Source organism: Rattus norvegicus, chromosome 19 (assembly GCF_036323735.1).
Source record: "Rattus norvegicus strain BN/NHsdMcwi chromosome 19, GRCr8, whole genome shotgun sequence".
Lineage (NCBI taxonomy): Eukaryota > Metazoa > Chordata > Mammalia > Rodentia > Muridae > Rattus > Rattus norvegicus.
The window spans coordinates 42518676-42540001 of NC_086037.1; the positions used below are offsets into that span (position 1 = coordinate 42518676).

Here is a 21326-nt window from a genome sequence, read left to right on the forward strand (position 1 = left end):
TCTCATGTCAAGAGCATGGAAGAGTACATGACTTAAAATTATATGTATACATTAATCTATGTTGTAAAACTTGTAAAAGCTGATTGCATGGGAAATCCAAGGCAAGTACAGCCGGTTCTTACATTGTTAGCTGAAGAGCAGGTTAAATAGGCAGGCTCAATAAACAGTAGGAAAACAGTCTAAAGTGACTGGGAATTTCATTATTAACTTTGGCTGTGAGCTCCAGCAAAAGTTTCAGTCTTTTAGAACGTAAGACATATATTTATCACAATGCATTGCCCAACGAGTTGGTATCTGATTTTAGATGTAGTTCTTCGGGACTTTCTGAAGGTAGCTAGTAGAGCAAAGGAAATTAAGGCAAACCCTCCAAGCATGCAAATTATTGTCCTTCAAACAAGTCCAAACATGCAGTAAGTGTCATTTGAATCACTGACAAAAATAATGCAACTCACTCCACTAGAGCACCCCGAGGGAAGTGTTTCTTTAGCATTAAAGAGTGTTGAAGAAGTCTCTGCTGTTGGTTTGTTCAGTGCCCAGCAGCAAAGTATAAGACCTGACACATGCAAGGAAATAAGAGGACGGCCACAGGAACTAAAGCCAGAGATGACCAAATCAATATTTGTCCAGGCCAATCACAGGTTTGAGTTATAAGGTGAGATATCTTTGGGAGGTCACTGTTGTTCTTACCAGAGATAGAGAACTTCATCAGAGAAATAGATTATAAAAGACAAATGGAAACCAAAAATAAAAATGTATAATAAAAGGAAGACTCCTTTCCCCCTACTTGGACTGCCTGGTTGGACCTCAGTGGGAGGGTAAGTGCCTAGACCCGCTGGGACTAGATGCCCCAGGGTAGGGTACTACCCAAGGAGGGGGGGGTCTCCCCTTCTCTGAGGAGAAGGGGAATGGGCAATGGGGGGAGAACTTATAAGGATGGGACTGGGAAGAGAAGAGGGAGGGGCTGCGATTGTGGTATAAAGTAAATTTAAAATAAATAATAAAATGAAGAGATTCTTTGATGAGCTTATTTTCCAGGAAGTAGAACAGATTGAGCCAGAAACTATGTGGTTGATGAATTTAAAAATAAAATTTAAAAGATACACAGCATCTTCACTAATGTAATGGTATCAAATTCTTTGGTTTTTTTTTTTTCTTCCGGAGTTGAGGACCGAACCCAGGGCCTTGAGCTTGCTAGGCAAGCGCTCTACCACTGAGCTAAATCCCCAACCCATGGTATCAAATTCTAAATTAAGAACAATAAAATATATGGACTTTTATAAGATATTTTAAAACAACAAAAGTAATCCACAGGGCAAAGAAGCCACAAAGATAGTCAGAGCTCAGTTTGGGTTAGAAGTTCGTGGAAGCACTACATATGAGTAACACCACAAAAAGACACTGAGAAAAAAAATGTATGTTTTCTGTTTGTAATACAATAACAAAAAGGTATAAATTCATGCTTCATGTGACCCAAAGAGAGTTCCAAGGAGTCACCAGGTTGGGAGTTTAAAATAACTATGATTAACAAGAACTGTCTGGGTCCCTCTTGCCTATTCGAACTATGGCAGAATAGGCAAGCCTATGCAGAGAATACAATCCTCACAGTTTACTTGACAAAAAGTTAAAGATGGAGGTGGTCTTATTGAGTTGTCCTTTGCTGAGAGTGCATATGTAGCAGAGAATAGCATTGTTGGGGCACCAGTGGAAGGGGAAGCCCTTGGTCCTGCCAAGGTTGGACTCCCAGTGCAGGGGAATGGATGGGGGGATACTCGTATCGAGGAGGGAGAGGAGATGGGGGCTTATGGACAGGAAACCAGGAAAGGGAATAACATTTGAAATGTAAGTAAAAAAATATATATGTACATATATATATATATAATTAAAAATAAAAAAAGAAAATCACCATGGGATGATCATGGAAAAGATCCTGGGGTGGGGCACAAAGCCAGAGAACTGGGTTCTCTTCCATAGATAAGAGAAAATTCATCCAGATCAGTATTATCCCCGTGTGGGTGCTTCTCAAGCCCAACTATCATGCAGTAGGCCCATTTCTCAGTCCCAGTGGGCTCATGTTTTAGTCTTATCAGTCGGCCTGAAAGAAAGACAACATCGATGAGTTGGACAATGTACTGGTGGCAGCTCCTCAAATGTGAAGAAGAAAACATTTTAAGGAAGGGAACGAAGTATCCTAGGATGATGGCAGGATGAGGAGGACATGATCTGTGAAAGGAAATGTTCGGGACTTGGGGAGTTACTCAACAGGCCAGCACATCAAAGGATCCCAGCTGGCCTGCTCAGCCTCCTCCCCAGGCAGTGCTTTACTGCTGCCTTGATCTTGGGGAAGGTCTCTCACTACTGTTGAAAGGTTCAGGTTCTCCAGACTTGACATTTATTTACCTCCTGAGTGTCATGTGTCTTGCACTCCACTCTCCTCCTTCTAGGGAGAGTCTTTCAGTTCTGAGAAAAATAGATTTTATAATAGGAGTGGAAAAAGGTAAGCAACACACAGGCCTGTGGTTAGCTTCATGTTTCCTGTAGACAGGACCCTCTGGCTGAAAACTGCATGGATTCCAAGTCTCCCTCCCCCTAACCTCCCACCTTTTGTTTGGATGGGAATTAATAAAGGCCTGGGAGATAGATTTTATTCTCTCTAGCTTGCTAGACTTTGGCAAAGTCTTTCATCTGTGTCTTTTCTTAAGAGAAAGGGTTCATTAAGAAATACAACTTACTCTGTCCATATTTAAAGGTAACTTACCTGACAGAGAGGAGATTCCACAGTGCTCTTTACCCTGAGAATCTAGTTACATTTCTGTAGCTAAAAATCTTGAAATATGAAGTCAACCTCAATCCTGTAAGTCTGAACCTCAACTCTTTTTCATCTATTAACCTTGTCCTTAATTAATGCCCAGCAATTTATCAATTACTCTTTAGATGTCTCCCATTTCCTATTTCTGTCCCTGGTAAAACGTAATGTCACATCCTCCTTTCTATCCAGCTGAGAGGGGACTTTCTTTTACATCAGTTCCTGATGGTTGTTAAGAACACTAGCTGACCTTCAGTATGGCTGGCCATTTTTTCTTTTTGTGAGGATGACAATGATATCTGACTAGTAATTGACATGTTGGAATGGATTCAGAAAGTCTCTCCTAAAGTGAGTTTATAACAAAAATCCTTGTACTGTATAAACAATATCTCCATCAAGATGAAAGACAAGTTTGTTCACTGTTAGCACAATAAATCATTGACTTGATGGGTTTCCCTCCATTCTTGCATAGAAGATGCAGGCCGCCTAAGTCTGAGTTACACCTCAAGCATTTCATGAATGAGGTCCACTGAGGCCCCTCTACTGTTCCTCACAATACCAGAGTCAGAAAACTAACTCAAATATCTACATACTAAGGGTGTTTAGGTTACTATGAAGAATAATGGGTTTGCCCTCAAGAGCTGGCTCAGCAGTTAAGAACACTGGCTGTTCTTATAGAGGACCCAAAGGGTTCTGTTTTCCCAGTATCCACTTCACAGTTCATAGCAATCTGTGACTCTAGTTCCAGGGATCCAAGGCTTTCTCTTGTCCTGTGTAGGCACCAGGCACACACATGGCTCACATACACATATGCAGGCGAAATCATTCATGCACATAAAATACAGTCAATCAAAAAAAAAAAGTCTGCATTATGCTTCAGACTCAGAAGTCTGGAATCTGCCAGAATCTGGGAAGCCATTAAAGGTAAGTTTCTCTGCTTCTTTGATTGTTACGTAGAATAACCTTCTAGATTTTCCCTACCCTTAACCACAAATGCACACTTACACACATGCACACACACAGAGATACAGACACAAACACATACAAACACATACAAACACACACACTCACATGCATGTACACACACATATACACACAGACACACACAGGCACATACACACAGACACAAACACACAAGCACACACCCACAAACACACACACAGAAAGGCTTGTATTTCCATTAATAATGACAGATATATGAAAACATAATACACAACAATTGGTGAATGGATAAACTAATTCAGGACTTTTCTGAAGTGCCATATTTATCAGAAACTTAAGGGCATGAAATATGGACATACACAATGATTCATGGGAACATCCTCCAAATTATTCAAACTAAGATAGTAGAGGGCGGGAGGAACAAGTCCTGTGTGCTTTTGTTTATGTGAAACTCTGAAGACATCATAGTTAGTTTAAGGTTACAGAAATCAAAACAAGATGGATGAAATTTTGATAAAAATGCTGCTTGGATGAGTGCATTTCCATAACAGATTTGAAATTAAACTGTAAATGCAGGGTGTCTGTATTTAGTTACTATAGAAATTAGACTTTCACATATAAATAAAAGCTTAAATATAACTACTAGAGGGATAAAATTTTGATATAAAATTTCCAAACTAAAAAGAAAATCTAACTCAAGTCAGCATTATAAAAATAAGGGAATATGTTAAAGAAAAATGTTAATATATGAAAACAGCACAAAGGAAAGGAGAGTCCTGACAAATCAATAACACAGTAATTATACAGTTGAAACAGACATTTCAAAGTGTGGAAATTGTCTCATTAATTTAAAAGTTAAAATCCCAGCCATTTATGATATGTAAGAGACACCTGCAAAATACTGTAAACCCAAAAAGATTAAGGCTAAAAGATGGGAAACAATATACCAGGAAAATATGCTACTAAAAGAAATGCTTCCTGATAATTTCAGAAAACACACATTTCCAGACAGATAAAATCAATGCAGCATGACAGTTTTATATGTTATTATAAGGCACATTACCAATGTGCTATTATTCATGAATTTTATATGCACCTGACACCATAGTTTTAAAGTAAAAGAAAAGCCATTAGGAATGTAGCAAACACCTGGCAAAGAAGGTACAATTGTGTTTTGATAACAGCACAAAGAGTGAAGAAACAATGTTTCTGACTTATTCTGTTAACATCACACATTTTTAAAAAAGGCCTTATAGTGCTAATTGAAAAGCTGAAATTTTTAGTCGTAATAGGTCACAAATGAAATTGCAATTATTTCCAAGAAAATGTGGAGAGCAAACATCGATATTCTATTCTGTTGATTAAATAAATAATAGCCACTTTATAGAACAGTCTGGATGATTCTAGAAAGATGCAGAATTTGTATATATTTTTCCAATGTATTTGCTTCTAGGAAAGTATTTGACAAAATTATACCTCCCTAACACACATGGGTGTGACATACACATGTGTATGGATATATGAGGGTACTATTACCTGGATTATCAATGTAATAAAAATTTAAAAACAGTTTATTAAAGCTCATAATTAATTTATTGGGTCATGCCTATCATACCAGCCTTGGGAGACCAATGTCTGAGGCCAACCTAATCCATATAGTGGGTTTCAGGCCATTCTAGGTTAGAGAGTGAGATTTTGTCCCCTAAACCAAACCAAACCAAACCAAACAAAACAAAAAAACCCCAAAAAACCCCCAAAACAAAAAAACAAAACAAAACAAAACAAACACCCTAAACAAACAAAAGTCGTAGATGAGAACACACATTATATGTAAAACCAGAGATCAAAAGGGAATTTATTTACATGTGAAGCATGGACTTCCTAATCTGTGAGGAAGGGCCTTAGTGGTGCACATTTGTTCAGTGATGCACATCTGTACGGCCAGGATTTGAGAGGTGGAGGTGAGATCTTTATAAGTTCAAGGCCCACTTTGGTCCAGGATAAGACTCTATCTGGGGAAGGAAAATGAAAGACAAAACTAAACGAACAGAAAAATGATCACACGCAAATATACATACAACTGAGGAGTGTGTCCTATGCCTGCCACTACAGAAATGTAGAGACGAAATGACCCCAGTTCATAAATGTCCAGTGCTTAGATTAATAGAAGGGTATCCCGCAGAGTAGGCAGCTGTGACTTCTGAAGAGGAACTGCATCCAAATGGTAGATGGTGACGTTTGCTCAATAGGAACTTGTACACTTTATACTTATGACTAGACTGAGGTCTTTCCCAAGATATACACAGTCTTATATCAAATGCTTAAAAACATAATTGAATCTAAATCACCATTATAGTAGACATCTTGATGTACAGTTTAATAGGAGAAAGAAAATAAGACGGAAAATTTTGAATTTAACTTAAATTGTGTTTTTAACAGTAGATTTTATGATATAATTCTTTATTTAAAAGTCTGTAGGGATGGAGAGATTGATCAGTGGTTAAGAGCACCTGATGTCCCTGCAGAGGAAAGAGAGATTTAGTTCCCAACATCTATGTGTCACCTCACACTGTCCATCTGTAACTCCAGATGCAGGGGTCCTGACATCCCCTTCTGGCCTCTGTCGGCAGTAGAAACACATGGCCCACATACAAGCATGCAAGGCAAACACTCATAAACATCAAATAAAAATAAACAAATACTAAACATGTTACTAAAGAACGTGACACTATCAGCTTAAAACATTGTTCAGAGTCTGGAGGAATGGCTCAATGATGAAAAGTGCTTCTACACTACCATGAGGACCTGAGTTCAGATCCTAGCTCACAAAGCAGGCAAATGTCTTGCCTATGTAACCTCTAATCCCAGCACGGTAGGGAGACTAGAGGATCATTAGGACTTGCTATTCCTCAAACCAGTCAAGTCCAACAAGCAGTAGGTTCATAGAGGGACACTACCTCAAAAGAACGGATATTCACAGAGGACACCTGATACATTCCTTTGGCCTTTGCGGGCATGCACATGTGAGAGTGTTTACCACATACATGTATACCTTCCTAGCACACACACACAAACACAAGGTGATGCTTAACTCACATGTCATCAATCAGAACGTGTTTAAGTTATTTAGAAATATTCCATGTGATATAGTTACAGATGGTAACTAAGCCAATTAAGAGCATTGAGTCCTTTAGTAATGGCCAGAGCAAGTCTAGGCTAACACCTCCATAAAGTCTCTTGGAACCTACCCTCAGGGGTATAGCATTTTCAAAGACTCAAACCACAATTACATCGGAGTCCAAAGGCCGTGCTTATATCAGCATTGCAGAGGCTTGGAGTAACCTTTTAACATTTGGATTTTTTTCTTTTGCCTAGCTTAGAGCGCTTTACAGTATTTTCCAGACACAACATGAAAATTGTTTTTTTTTAAATTATGCTTTCTCCATGTATTTTCATTTTATATTTTGCTGCACAGTATTAATTATTTTGGTTAATGCAACTGGACATGGTAAGATGTAAGGGCCACTTCCAAAGGCATTGCCAGGGCAGATGTTGCTTCTGAGGTGGGTGGAAAGCTGAGAATTGTCTAGAAAGACACAGAAAGGAGTGGGGAGGAGGTGTCACTGCCTTAGGCTCCAACCGAATAGGCCTCTAGGATTCAGACACATTAGACACTAACTAATATCAGTGACATATAACAGGGCACATTGTATTGAATTATAGGCAATAGGAAGCTTACAATATTCCCTATAAAAATGTATATTCCATTTCCTCAAAATATCTTTGTCCATACATTTCAGAATCAAATGGGAGATAAAACAGGCAAACAAACAACCAAGACTTCTTCTGGAGAGACAAATGAATTTGTTTAATGCTGAGCGAACAGGACAAGCTAAGCCCACAGAATGTGGATATGTGTAATGCTTCATAACTTTTTACTAAATTAATTAATTTGCTCACTCTACATCCCAGTATCAGCCACCCTCCCAGTCCCCACCTCTCACATTTCTCATCCCCTTCTCCTCTGAGAATGGGGGATGTTCCCCCTACCCTTGACAAATCAGTTACTGAGTTACTGTAGGACTAGACAAGGCAGCCCAGTTAGGGGAACTCATGCCAATTCAGCAGAGGCCTGGCTGTTCCTGTAGATTCTGCCTCCCCTTTGGCTGTCCAGACACTACTGAACTGGGCTGCTGGTATATCCATGAAGTGTTTGCGAGTGGACAGAGTTGCTGACCTGAGAACGGGGCTGCTGATTTCCTGGCAATATAAATGGAATTTGCTCCAAAGAACCATTTCTTTCCACTACCTCTGGTGAGTGGTAGGTTAGAAGGGAGGTGAAAGCATTTAAGAACCATCATTAAAAGTAAGCATTGAAAAAGTCAGCAGTTCTCAAGCTGAGTATGTATGGGGTTGAGGCAGTGTCAAATTCACTATGTGCTCAGCAGGTAGCCTTGAACATCCTATATAGTCCAGAATGGTGGTACTCTCCTACCTGCTGCCACTTCAGCATGCACTGCCATGCCGATTGATCAAAGGTTCTCCTTCTTGTTCTGCCATTGCTATTTTCCTCATACTTAGTGTCTCAGTAGTTGGTCTTGGCACCTCAAGAAAAATCCAAGGTGTGTACAGCTCATTAACACACACATACACACACACACACACACACTTGTATGTATGCCTTCATGTATGTCTATTTGCTATATGCGTGCCTTATTACCATGGAGGTCAGAAGAGGGCTCAGATCCTCTGGAACTGGAGTACAGGTGAGTGTGAGACAGTGTTTGGGTGTTAGCAATCAAACCGCTCTTGCAGCCACTCTTCTTAACTGCTGATCATCTCTCCAGCCCCAACAGCTCCTTTTGAAAGAACTTGTGTTCACTTTCATAATTAGCTTCAAAAGTCAGTGTCCATTTGAAGAAAATAATACAAACCACTTGAAACAGAAATCTTAAAGTTTCATTGCTGCCAGATCACAAAGAGTTATCGGTGACGTGGGTGTACTAACTGGGTACTGTACTACTTCACAGACCTCTGTATCAGATAGAACCCTGCCTCCTGTCCTAGCCTGTTCCACTGATTATCTGAAGTTGCTTCTTATCATCTCAACCTTGGAAGCTCAACCAGCTTTCCAAAGGTAATGATGTCCTCTAATGGGTTTTAACATTATCAGGAACAGAAAAAGCCCTGAGCTAGTATTTCAGTCTGACAGATACCAGATATGAGCACGCTTCCTCCCACCCCACCTCTGTGAGCTTGTAGCAATAGACCAGGCACATTGGCTTACAGTGTGAGAGCGACAGGGCTGTCGTTCACTGATAGGCCACCTACTCTGAGTGAGGATTCTTGCACAAGGAATTATCCCATGTAGCAAGTATGTTTAAAGTCATTACACTCTTAAGTGCTGTGTTCTTCATAATGAAAGAGCCAACCATGCAACGTTTCAGCATGAGTAGTGGGTAGGGCTCAGGCAGTCCCACCTATGACTGAAAAGCTAAGGCCAATTGCTGGTTACTAGAGAAGCAGGGTAATTCTCACAAGTGAGGCACCCTGGTAGGTTGCCAAAGTACCAGTGGATGGCTCTACACACGTGTACTGGTGGAACAAATTCAACTCCATAGACAGAAAAATGTTTGCCTTTGGTTTGGAGGAAGAAGTGATACGGAGTATTGAAAGAATTAGATAGGAGGGATTAAAGGAAGGATTTGATCAAAACCACATTGTGTGTAAATTGTATGACACTCTCAAACATTAAAAAATATTCATGAAATATTTAAAAAAACAACATAGAGAAAAGCAAGTGTTTTGAAGTCTGGTACAAATGTATATCTACTATTAAGTCTCAGGGATCAGTAAGACATGTAAATTCCCTGGATCTCATATCAAGTCCAAGTTCAGCAAGTGTTACCCATACTTTATTGCTGAGACACAGGATGAAAATATATACGGATAGTCTAAGCAAATGCCTAGCATATTCCAAGGGCTCAATAAACATTTTCTATTAAAATGATATATTTTGGCATGAGTTGAGTCAGAAAAATGTTTTATGATGATGAGTTCTCTCTCTCTCTCTCTCTCTCTCTCTCTCTCTATATATATATATATATATATATATATATATATATATATAATCAAGATCAAAAAGGTTGTAATATCAAGCATACCTATGCTAAATTAGGACAATAAGACTTAAACATTCTGGAAACTACTCAAATAGCTCATTGTAATTTCTGGAATTTTCCATCTTGTTTACCACAGTATAACATTTTAAAAAAGAAACAGACTTTTGTTTATTTGCATTCATAACTATATATGTACATAACTATGATCCCTAAACAGATTTTTCTTTTAAATAATCTAAGTGTTTCCAGTAGGGTATGGTCCTAGGAACTTAAGAACCATACCGGTAACATATTATCTTTCTGTAAACCATTTTTAAATTCATTTTTATGTTTAAGACAGTCTCCTTATGCAGCCCAGATTTTCCCGGAACTTGTGGCAATCCTCTTGTAATTGTTCTGGTAATATAGGTGTGTCACCACACCTGGATTTAAAGCTCTACAAAATCACTTTATCAAACCAGTTACTGATATAAGCAGATTGCACTTGATAAAATGAAATTAAACATAACATTTTGAATTTGCTAACAAATAAAGACTAAACAACAAAACCTTTTCTTGAGTCTCCCATATTTTCCCAATTATTGCAGTTTCTCATGCTTTCTTCCCAATGTCGATTACTTTGACTTTCATCTGTCTGAGTGAAGTCGCTCTCTGAAACTGTGTTGTTAATCTCTTCCTTGCCAAAAGCACCTCACGGGAGGAAGAGAGGAGCCGGGGAGCCCAAGACTGAACTGTTACACACACATATCAAAGAGTGAAAGAAAGCCCTGCGAGTTGGCCTCATCCTTATCAGTGGCTGGAGCACCTGGAATCGAGCCCTGTACGTGGTTTAAATATTAACCGCAAAACCTAAACCCATCACAGCCATGTGAACTTCAGCTCTGACTAAAGATTAGTGTCAGGTTTGCTTGCCTCTGTGGCTGAGCGGTAGCAATGGACCACACAATGTTGCTCAATCAATGTTGTTCCTAGGGTTCTTGACCTCAGTGAATGGTAAACAGAGTGACCGTAAGACAGGGCTCCAGTGCTCTGGTGTGGCTAGGAAAACACTCTCTGAAACTGCACGGAATGAACAGACACCCGTTAGCATGGGAACTGAAAGGCAACCCTAGCGAAGTAGGATGCGGGAAGAAATAGCCTGCGCACCGCAGGAAAACTGAAACCTCCCAAGATGAGTCAGAGCATCAGGCTCTATGCTTCCTTCCTCGCTCCGCCAAACTTCGTCAGAGTCCAACAAGAAGCAAAAGCCAACAACACAGGAGCGGTGAGCGATTATCATGCTTTCCCACGCACATAAAATACAATTTTCTTTCATTGAAATCAAATCAGGTTGGGACTGAGTAGACCTACAAGGGAGAAATTGGCCAACTTGATAAGGGTGTTAGATACAATCATAGAATGTAGTCTATCAAGAGAAACTTTCTCTTCTAATCCTTTATGTTAGCCAAATCCCATTGCAATAGTCCTGGCTTTGTATGCCTGCCCATCCAAGTGAAATCGTATCCTTCTGGGATGAAGACTTGGCAGGTGATTGTAGCAAACAAAATGGGAGTGAAAACAATGAATGTTGCTCCGACCACTAGAAATAGTGGACACCCATGACCTTGTTAAAATAGTCACATAAACCTAGTCACACAATCCTAAAAAAAAAAATCCATATGGAATGTCAAAAAGCATTTCAGATGTATAAGACAGAATTAGTAATGTTGTAAATTAATAAAATCTGAAGAAGCTGATAGAAATTCTCTTAAATCAAGAAAGGAGCCCAAGTCTGCATATGAACCATTCAGCAGCCCACTGACTCAATTTTTGGTAATTACAGCTCTGTGAAGCTCCCTCTCCCTCTCTCTCATTAAACATCAATATCATTCCTCAAGCCCTATAAACCATTTATCATTATAATTTTTATTAACTGTATGAGAATTTCACACAGTATATTCTGAACATCTCCATCCCCTCAACCCCTCCCATTACCACGGCCATTGACCTTCCCATCCCTTCTCACCAACTTTGAAATTACCCCACTCCCCGTCAAATCCAGTTTATACTGCCCAGTTAGACTTGAGATTGAGGTCTGCTCTGAAAACAAACCCCAAACTGACCTTTACTCTACCCGCAGCCATCAAATCCTAACAGCTCCTCAGTTAGTGGTGGGATTTTGTGGTGGTGAACTTTCCTGAAAATACCTCCTGACCACAAAGAGTCTGGAATTTTGCTGGACCTTGCAGCCAGGTTAATATTCCTTGAGGTCATTTGAGACTGTGTATCCAGTTCTCAACATGCTGTATACTCAGCCTGTTTAAATTTAACCTGCCTTTAAGAGAACAGTGAGAGCTACTTTACTGTGCTTTGGATCTCCCATGTAATCAGCTTTATAACCTAAGCTAAATTCATAGCACAGCTTTGATCTTAAGTTCACGCCCTTGACAGAATTGTGTGTGTGTGTGTGTGTGTGTGTGTGTGTGTGTGTGTGCATGTGCACGAACATACATGCCTTTACTGTGGCAATCATTTGCTGAAAGCAGCCAATAGATTTAAAGCAACCTTAAACAAAATAAATATCCCATAAATGTGGTAAGCAATGTGTGGATATAGTTTGATAATATCTGGTTTAGAGTGAGCATGGTATTCTACATCAGCTAGGGTCAATAAAGTCATTTCTTCACTCATAAAACCTTGTTAAAATTTTCTATAGCAAGTATACTTTATCCATTTCCTATATCATGGCTTGTGAACTGTGAAAGAGGGACAGAGCAAAGCCCTGTTAGGGACAGACAGATCAGACATACCCATTAGCCAGGCGGGTGCCCATAGACAACAGGCAGATGACAGGAGAGGAGAAGTGAGTTCTTATGAGTCTCTGAAAGGATCTTAAAGATGCTTGTTAGGAAGTACATGCTGTAGGAGACCCTAGAAGGAGGGTCTGAGGAGGAAAGAAATGGACATAGGACAATAACAGCAGGGTACCATGAAGTTTCTGTGGTCTGGGCAATGTTAGATTGTACTACATAGATACTTAATATATATATATGTTGCTTACACTCATGTGTGTGTCAAATGACTCACAATTTTGAAAGCAGGTGAAATTTATCTAATGATCTTGGCAGAAAAATATTTTGGCAGAAAAATATTGTATTACAGTTACACGAGCCAAAAAAGATTTAGTTAAAAGATAATCTCAGTTGGATCATAAAGGTGTTTCATAACGAATCCTTCTGAAGTTAAGAATCTTACTGAAAAGTGCTTATTTCTTTTATATAAAGAATATTATTTTTCTAATTCATAGCTGGAAGAGCACCTAAGGTTAAAATACCAGAATTGTTCTCAATAAAAACAATACTCAAAGCACCAGCACATTTCAAATTATTCTGAAGTAATTTCATTCAGTTCAATAGCTATTCGGACAGAGTTAACAGATATAATCTATGCAAATGATATGAATATCCACTGATTAAGAAAATTTTAATTTAAATACTTCTAGTGTTTTACATTTCTGAACTTTGGCACTGTATAGATTTATGGGGCTCTCATAATAGCATGTAAGTAATAATTTTTAAATCTTTTTGAGATTTTATTTATTTCATGTATCATAGTATTTGCCTGAATCCATGTGTGTGCAGTTTCAACAGAGGCCAGAAGAGGGCATTAGATTCCCTAGAAGTGGAATTACAGATAGTTGTGATCTACCATGTGGATACTGGGACTTGAACCTTGGCCCTCTGGGAGAGCAGCAGTGTTCTTATTTAGAGCTCTTATCTCCAAACCTTATAGGTTTCAAGTTTTAAAAGTTAACAGTGCTGTAATACTGGGTTAATGGCAAAAATTAAAATTAACCTGGTACATACATGTCAAAGTATATTCCCATAAAGATGATTGCTATTGCATCAAGCACAAAATATCACAAAATGTAGTATTTAAAAATATCTAATAGAATAAAAATAATGTTAAAATTAAAGCATTATACTACATACTCATCAAGCATGGGTTCTGAAAAATATTGGTTGATATGGGAGTGGAATGTTAATGCTTACTGAAAAAGATGTATATTATCTTTCATTCAATGCAATCTCCATCAAAATTCCAGCTCAATTCTTCACAGAGATAGAAAGAATAATTCTCAAATTTATCTGGAATAACAAAAAACTCAGGATAGCAAAAACCATTCTCAACAATGAAAAAACATCCAGGGGAATCAACATCCCTGACCTCAAGCTATACTACAGAATGATAGTGATAAAAATCACACTGTATTGGTACAGAGACAGACAGGTAGAAAAATGGAATAGAATTAAAGACCTAGAAATGAACCCACACACCTTCGGCTACTTGATCTTTGATAAGGAAGCCAAAACCATCCAGTGGAAAAAAGACAGTATTTTCAACAAATGGTGCTGGTTCAACTGCTGGTTGGCATGTAGAAGAATGCAAATTGACCCATTCTTATCTCCTTGTACAAAGCTCAAGTCCAAGTAGATCATGGGCCTCCATATAAAACCAGACACACTGAATCTAATAGAAGAGAAAGTAGGAAAGATTCTGGAACACATTGGCACATGGGAAAATGTCCTGAGAAGAACTCCAAATGGCTTATGCTCTAAGATAACAAGTGACAAATGGTACTTCATAAAATTGCAAAGCTGCTGTAAGGCAAAGGACACAATCAATAGGACAAAATGGCAACCCACAGATTGGGAAAAGATCTTTTCCAACCCTACATCTGATTGAGGGCTAATATCCAAAATATACAAAGAATTCAAGAAGTTAGAGTCCAGAGAGCCAAATAGCCCTATTAAAAATGGGGTGCAGAGCTAAACAAAGAATTCTCCACTGAAGAATCTTAAATGGCAGAGAAGCACTTAAAGAAATGTTCAACATCCTTTGTTATCAGGGAAATGCAAATCAAAAGGATCCTGAGATTCCACTTCAAACCAGTCAGAATGACTAAGATCAAAAACTCAGGTGACAACAGATGCTGGCAAGGATGTGGAGAAACAGGAACACTTTTCCATTGCTGGTCGTATTGTAAGCTAGTATTCCAATTCTGGAAATTGGTCTGACAGTTCCTGAAAAAATTGGAAATAGTTCTACTTGAGGTCTCAGCTATACCATTCCTTGCTGTATGCCCAAAAAATGTCCCAACATACAACAAAGACACATACTCCACTATGTTCATAGCAGCCTTATTTATAATAACCAGAAGCTGGAAAGAACCCAGATGTCCCTTAACAGAGGAATGGATACAGAAAATGTGGTGCATCTACACAATGGAATACTACTCAGCTATCAAAAACAATTACTTCATTGAAATTTGCAGGCAAATGGATGGAATTTGAAAATAACATCCTGAGTGAGGTAACCCAGTCACAAAATATCACACATGGTATATACTCGCTGATAAGTTGATATTAACCAAAAGAAGCTCAGAATACCCATGATACAACTCACAGAGCATATGAAAACCAAGAGGAAAGAAAACCACATCAAAGTGTGGATGCTACAGTTCTACACAAAAGGGGGAAGAAAATAACTAGGGAAGGAGGGGGGGTTCTGGAAGGGACAAAGGAAGGGGAAGGAAAGGGGGGACTGGTTTAGATATAGGAGGAGATGGGGGAGAAGTACAGAGGGTCAGGAATTTGAAAGGAGGTCTGTAGCAGTGGGGGTAGAAACTAGAATGTCCCAGATGCCAGGAACCTAAGAGTTTCCCAGGACCCAACAATGAGGACATTAGCTGAAATACCCAACAGGGGAGATAGAACCTGTAGAGATCATATCCCGTGGATAGGCATGGCCCCTGGTTAAGGGATAGGGCTACCCACCCACCACAAAAATATTAATCTAGAATTCCTCCTGTCAAAAGGAAATGCAGGGACAAAGAGTGGAGCAGAGACTGCCCCACCTCATGATCCATCCCATCTGGAGACACTAAACCCAGACACTATTGCTGATGCCAAGAAGTGCTTTCTGACAGGAGCCTGATATAGCTGTCCCCTAAGAGGCTCTGCCAGAGCCTGAAATATACAGATGCAGATGCGCACAGCCAACCATCAGACTGAGCACAGGGACCCCAGTGGAAAAGTTAGGGGAAGGACTGAAGGAGGTGACGGGGATTGCAACCCCATTGGAAGAACAGTATCAATTAACCAGACCTGCACCAGAGCTTCCAGGGACTAAACCACCAAACAAAGAATACACATTGGGGGACCCATGGCTCCAGCTGCATATGTAGCAGAGGATGACCTTGTCGGGCATCAGTGGGAGGAGAGCCCCTTGGTCCAGTGGAGGCTTGATGACCCAAGGTAGGGAGTGAGTGGGCAGGTGGGGGAGCACCCTCATAGAGGCAGGAGGAGGGAGGAGGGGATGGGGGTTTGTGGAGGGGAATCTGGGAAGGGTGATAACATTTGAAATGTAAATAAAATAACCAATACAAATGAAAAACAGATAAATATTATTTTTTACTTTAAAGATTTTATAACAAAATCTAAAGAAACTTTAGAATATGATCTTCACAAGGAACATTTTTAATTCTTCACTTAACACTTATTACTTTTCAATGCTAAGGTTACAACCTACTTCTGTGTCTTTGTGCATTAATTCAAATGAGGAGGTGAGTAGAAAAAGGTGGAAAGAGAAAGGGAGGAAGCGGTGCAGGGAGGTCTATGAGTTCATGTCGCCATGAAATGAAGAAATGTACAAATCTGAACTAACTTGGGAAAAATAATGGCAGTACCTAACCAAATGTGACCAAGCAAGAGGGACTCATCAGGAAGAGAGATGAGCATGAACTGAAGCTAGCACGCAAAGTCTCCTTGAAGAGGAGCCCTATCAGTAAGAGAGAAGTACTGGCTTAATGTATCGGAGTTGAATGAGAAAAGGACCCAGTTGATTTATGTCTAGGAAGAGCCTTTTCTCTGCCTGAAGTCTTCAGAAGCAAAGCCTTGAGCTCATTAGATTAATCATAACTGTATGAGATAAAATGAGGTAAAATCTAGCAGATTGGCTAATAAGGAGGCCTGAAACAGCTGCCCAAGAGGTTATCTGTAAAAGGTTATCTTGTGTTCTGGATGTGACATGGTGATTGCACTCGTGAACTCATACCTGCTGTGTTGCCTGCACAAGACCTATATGAGATCAAGCCAGCCAAAGTCTCCACATGGATGGCAATTACACTTACTGTGGTTGGAGCTGTTGGCAGTCATAGCAGTTGGAAGAGGAAAAGTCACTGGTGGCTTTCCAGGAACAGTGGATGGCCCCTACATTTATCTGTTTATAGGCAGGGCTTATTGGACTTAGTGGGTCACAAAAATAAAAAAGACACGAAGTCAGGAAGGGAGGTGTTGGAGGGTACAGGGGGAGTTGGGGGAGGGGAGAATAAAGAAAGGTCTATTTTATCATATGTGTGTGTACAATTCTTAAAGATTAAAACCTGCTTAATTTAAAAATACATTGTGAGGGTTTGCATATGCTTGGTCCAGGGAGTGGCACTGTTAGAAGCTGTGGCCTTGTTGGAGGAAGTGTGTCACTGTGAGGGTGGGCTTGGAGACCCTCCTCTTAGCTGCCTGAGCATGCTCAGTCTGTTCCTGGCTTCCTTCAGATGAAGATGTAGAACTCAGCTCCTCCTGCACCATGCCTGCCCGGATGCTGTGATGCTGCCATGCTCCCACCTTGATGATAATGGACTGAACCTTTGGACCTGTAAGCCAGCCCCAATTAAATGTTGTCCTTTATAAGACTTACATTGGTCATGGTGTCTGTTCACAGCAATAAGACTCTAAGACATACATATAGAAAATATTTTACAGAAGAGAATCACTGTCCTTGGTATACTTGACAATAAAGCTAAGTGAAACCATAGACATAAAAAATATCTTCAAAGATAATGGGAGAAGTGTTATTAGATTTTTTGGGCAATTCTTTAGAAGTTCATCTGTGTATGCATTGAGAATATAGAAATTAATATTTAATATTTTCTTTTTAAGTAAAAACTTTACCTTTTCATCTTTGTCTTTCTGTATTTATTCAAAAAAGCTACCAAAAATCTGTAATTGAAAGATATTTGGATAATTTGTGGAACTTTTATATGGACATGACATTTGGCTTTACATCAAAAATTGAAGTTTGAATTTACATAAGATCCAGTAATATGGTTATGAGCTGAATGAGTTTGGGTATCCAGAAGAGAAATGGTTCGTGATTTCTTTTGAAGTAGTCTCAAAAATTATTTTAGCTGAGAATTTTGTCTATGATCATTAACTAGTACTGCCTCTAAGAAAGTATATGAAAATCTGTGTATTTTAGTGAAATATTAAGGGGAATTTAGGAAGTAATTCTCTATGCTATTTCATACATATCTTTAGTAAATTCATCCAAGAATTCGACAAAGATAACAGAATGTAATCATATGCATATATTATACTCTTGTGGAGAAATTTAAAATAAGTAAAAAGACCATGGGGCAACGTCTTGCAAAGAAAGGATTATGGATTCTTGGCTAGACCCTGCATTTATAGAGGTAACAATCATAAAGGTAAAAGAAGGCCACTATAATGTTAGCTGCGGTCTGTCAAAAGCTTGTTTGTATTCTACAGATCTTTGCAAATAAGCTTAGTTGTAAGTACAAAGGAGGGCATACCTGAGAAGGGAGACCCTTGTAAAGAGATGCAAACAAGACAGCAAGCTGTTGTTATGACTGGTTTACACGAGTTTGAATATTTATTTATGGATGGAGGTATCTTCCAATATTAAGCATGGATTCTTCCGGTGCTCTTTTTATATCTTTACTACATTTGAACACACAAGCCAACTTTATAAATGTAAGATTTCTTTTATATGTTCAGTAATCTCATTCCTAGTTCATGCTACAAACACAATAAAAATGTCAGGCTTGTCCTGTGAAAGCCAGTTTTCAGGGAAATGACCACGTAGTGTTTGTGTGAATTTTTCTTTCTATGCACTAACAGTACGGGTTTTAATGTGTTTGTTTTGTTTTCTTGGAAAGTATCACATTTTCTATTTTGTTTGGGTAAGAACTCAAATACTGTATCACCCACCTCCAATTTTACCTGCTGTTCCAACTGCTACAGAAGGATCCTTTTTAATGTATTAATCCACAAGCAAATTTTACAGCAAAGGAATGCAAATTTTCCTCCTTTATTCCTATATTACTTAATATCTATTTTTATTAACTTAAATTAAGCCATTTGTTTAAATTATCATTGGTGGTGGCTTCTGGTGACAGAACCTCCCTATGTAACACACACTGGCCTGAAACTCAAAATCTCTTAGACTTAAACTTGTAGGTGCTGAAATCACAAGCATGCACCATCATGCTTACATTTTGTCATTAATTGATGCAAGAGAATTATACATATCAATGTTGCATTGTATTGATTACTTTTCTCTTGCTGTGATAAAATCCCATGATTAGAAGCAATGAGTTTCTCCTTCCTGAAGCATAGGATCCACCATGGTGCAGAAGGCATGGCATGGCTGCAGGAGCTAGAAGTTAGCTGATCATGGTAGGTCATATGATCTGTCCACTGGACGCAGAGAGAAGAGGAGAGAGTACTGGGAGGTCTATAAAGGCCTCAGAGCTCACCTACTGACGAGCTTTCTCCAGTAAGGCTCTACCCTCCTATAAGTTCTGTAAACTCCCAAAACTTGGAGCTCAAGTAGGGACCAAGTGTTTAATATGCAAGCTCATGGGACACTTCTCAATCAAACCATCACAAGTGTACCGTGTGATGATTGATACATGAATTATGTTTAAATTAAGTACACCAATTCCCTATTATCACTTCTTCGTGGTAAAAACATTCAAAGTCTTCTATTTTAGTTTTTCAACACACATAAATGATATGTTGTTATCACCTATAGCCACCCTCATCTAATAGCTATCAAAAATCCTTCTTCCCTCAGCCTGTAACTTAGCATCCATGACCACACTTTCCTTGTCCCCAGGTTCATCCCCCAACTTCTTATAACCATCCCTTTAGTCTCTATTTCTAGATGAGATTTTATGATGCCTCAGACGAATGGCAGCAAACAATATGTGTCCTCCTTTGTCCAGATCATTTTATAGAATGAAATGGATTCTGCTTCGATTTATGTTGTGACAAATGACAAAGTCTCATACTTGTATAAAGGGTGTATGTTTTCCATACTGTCAGGCCACATTTTCTTTGTGAGCTGAGGATCCTGAATGCAGATACCTCTTTCTCTGGTGGATTTTGTTCCTTTGTATATATTTCTGAGAAGGGATGGTAGGTCATATGATAGTTATTTTAAGTTTTAATGGAACTTTTATATTTTATTTCACAATGGCCATGATAATTCATATTTACACCAACAGAGTGCAAAGTTCCCAATTCTTTCACATTCTCACTTGCAATATTCTTTTCAGTGATATCTGTTCTTATTGACATTAGACCATACCTCCTTGTGATATACCTTGCAGTTTTTTCCCTTATAGTTCATTTTTTTCTTTTATTGAATTTTTTAAATTTACATTTCAAATGTTGTCCCCTTTCCTGGATTCCCCTCCAGAAACCAGCTATCCCTTCCCCCCTTCCCCTGCTTCTATGAGGGTGCTAACCCCCACCCATACCCTCCCACCTCCCCTCCTTGACATTCCCTTACACTAGGGCATCAAGCCTTGAAGGACCAAGAGCCTCTCCTCCCATTGATGCTGACAAGGTCATCCTCTGCTACATATTCAGCAAGAGCCATGCGTCCATCCCTGTGAACTCTTTGGATAGTGGTTTAGTCCCTGGGAGCTCTCAGTTCAATGGTTGGCTTTGAGCATCCACCTCTGTATTTGTCATGCTCTGGCAGAGCCTCTCAGGAGACAGCTATATCAGGCTTCTGTTAGCAGAATAATGGGAAAGTAGCAAAAAGGCAGGCAGGTTTTCCTTCATACCAGAAAATGCCACAGTCAGGATGGCTCCTTTTATTCCAAATAACCTGATTGTATTAGTCAGAATTATCTTGGTTCTAGATTCTGTTGCTCTGAATTCTAGAGAAACAATTGATAGGATATTCATATATGACTGTCTTTCTATAGAAGTCAAGAATCAGTATTTGCTCAGTCTAGGAGTCTGGTTGTCTTAGTTGGTTTTCGTTAGGTGCTTCTCAGCCGTTTGATATTCCTTAGCTGAGAGTTCTTTGTTTAGCTCTGTGCCCCATTTTTAATAGGGTTATCGCTGCTCCTGCCCCTGCTCCTGCTCCTGCTGCTGCTGCTGCTGCTGCTGCTGCTCCTGCTCCTGCTGCTGCTCCTGCTGCTGCTGCTCCTGCTCCTGCTCCTCCTGCTCCTGCTCCTGTTCCTGCTGCTCCTGCTCCTGCTGCTGCTGCTGCTGCTCCTCCTGCTCCTGCCCCTGCCCCTGCCCCTGCCCCTGCCCCTGCCCCTGCTCCTGCTGCTCCTGCTCCTCCTGCTCCTGCTCCTGTTTCTGCTGCTCCTGCTCCTG

At 39.5% G+C, this 21326-nt stretch overlaps 1 protein-coding gene across 1 annotated transcript in view; it reads left to right on the top strand.

Moving 5' to 3' along the window:
• The first annotated feature begins 17484 nt into the window (after positions 1–17484).
• Positions 17485–21326, top strand: part of Il15 (interleukin 15) — a 75190-nt gene continuing 71348 nt past the window's right edge. The window contains exon 1 of the mRNA XM_063277819.1: positions 17485–17559. The gene's annotated coding sequence lies outside the window, so the exon portion shown is untranslated. The remainder of the gene's footprint in view (positions 17560–21326) is intronic.